Below are 1,684 nucleotides of genomic sequence, written 5' to 3' on the forward strand. Positions count from 1 at the left end.
TAAGGTTTTTCTCTGACTGTTGGATATATTGGATGAAAGAGTATTTTATTTTATTTTATTGAATACACTTTCCAAAAAAAACCCCACTATTTAGTAATGTTGGCATAAACGGTCTGCATAAATAATGTAATAAATTAACAAAGTTAAAATCCAAGTTACAAAAAAAAAAAATTAGTTTGGAGGAGGGCAACGAGGCTGGTGGGGGTCTGGAGCACAAGTCTGATGAGGAGCGGCTGAGGGAACTGGGGCTGTTTAGCCTGGAGAAAAGGAGGCTAAGGGGAGACCTTATCGCTGTCTGCAACTACCTGAAAGTAGGTTGTAGCAATGTAAGCATTGGTCTCTTCTCCAAAGCAGCAAGTGACAGGACAAGAGGAAATGGATGTAAGTTGTGTCAGGGGAGGTTTAGACTGGATATTAGGAAAAAATTCTTCATGGAAATGGTTGTCAGACATTGGAACAGGCTGCCCAGGGAAGTGGTGGAGTCACCATCCCTGGAGCTGTTTAAAAGGCATTTAGATGAGGTTCTTAGGGACATGGTTTAGTGCTAGAGTTAAGTTATGGTTGGACTCAATGATCCTGAGGGTCTCTTCCAAGAAAAATGATTCTATGATTCTAAGACTGAATTTTCCTGAGCTAAAGAAAACATATGCAAACTCTGGATTTGCCTCAAGTTTTGCTTTGCCAATAGGGACAGGATTTCACCCACTATATCTCTATCTCTGCTAGCTATGCTGGAAGTTTCATGATCTCTTTTTGTATTCAAGAACAAGTATTCAAGAACAAAATCCAATTAAAATGTTCAGTATGGGATAAGCAATTTCTGAAAACAAGTCTCACGAGTAGTGTGGAGAAATCAATAGGGATCTGTTGTTTCCTCCTGCTTCCAATGCAAAAGCAAAGAGCATCCAGTGAAGGCAGCAGTTGTGTGATCATAGGATTTAGGGTTGATTTTTTTTTTTTTAATTAAGTACCTGAGTCAGCTGCTAACTTTTGTATAGCAAATTGTTTTTCGATATATTTTAGTGAAACTCCTGAAGTTGGACTGACAGTTCAGTATTGGTCTAGACTATAGACTGGTTATTTGTTCTTCTGGTCTGATGTCCAACATGTGCCTCTCTCTCCTTAACAGATGGTGATCTTATTGCATATCGGAGAAGGAAATAAATTAATTTCTAGAATGCGTGGGAAGTGCTAACAGAAGTTGATCAGACATAGCAACAGGCGTTTTCTGGAGATGTTACAGGCAGCAGCCAAAGACTTGCACTGTTAGTTTCTCCGGAAATCGAGTAGGAACTGAATGCAGAGGGGGTGCCAGGTCGCCGGTAAGAACCGCGTCTCACCTGGACACGGTCCGGCTGAGCCATTACTGCAAATTGAGTAACGTTGGCAAAGGGTAGAGCAACGACAGCGAAGGAAGCTCGCGGTGGTGGGAGGGGAAACTTCATCCGCTGCCCCTGACGGAAGAAGGTGGGCAGAGAAAGACACGATATTTACACCGGGAGGGGACAGACCTGCCCCCGCCCGCCCTTGCCCGACACCCCACGGTCCGCGCCGAGCGGCAGCGCTGCCGGGGGCGGGGCGGGCGGGGCGCTGTCCCCGCGGCGGGTGCTGAAGGGGCGGTACCGCTCCGGCACCTGCTGCCCGGCGCCCCCCGCTCGGCGCGGAGCTGCAGCCGCCAGCGGCC

This window comes from Caloenas nicobarica, chromosome 3, assembly GCF_036013445.1.
Source record: "Caloenas nicobarica isolate bCalNic1 chromosome 3, bCalNic1.hap1, whole genome shotgun sequence".
Lineage (NCBI taxonomy): Eukaryota > Metazoa > Chordata > Aves > Columbiformes > Columbidae > Caloenas > Caloenas nicobarica.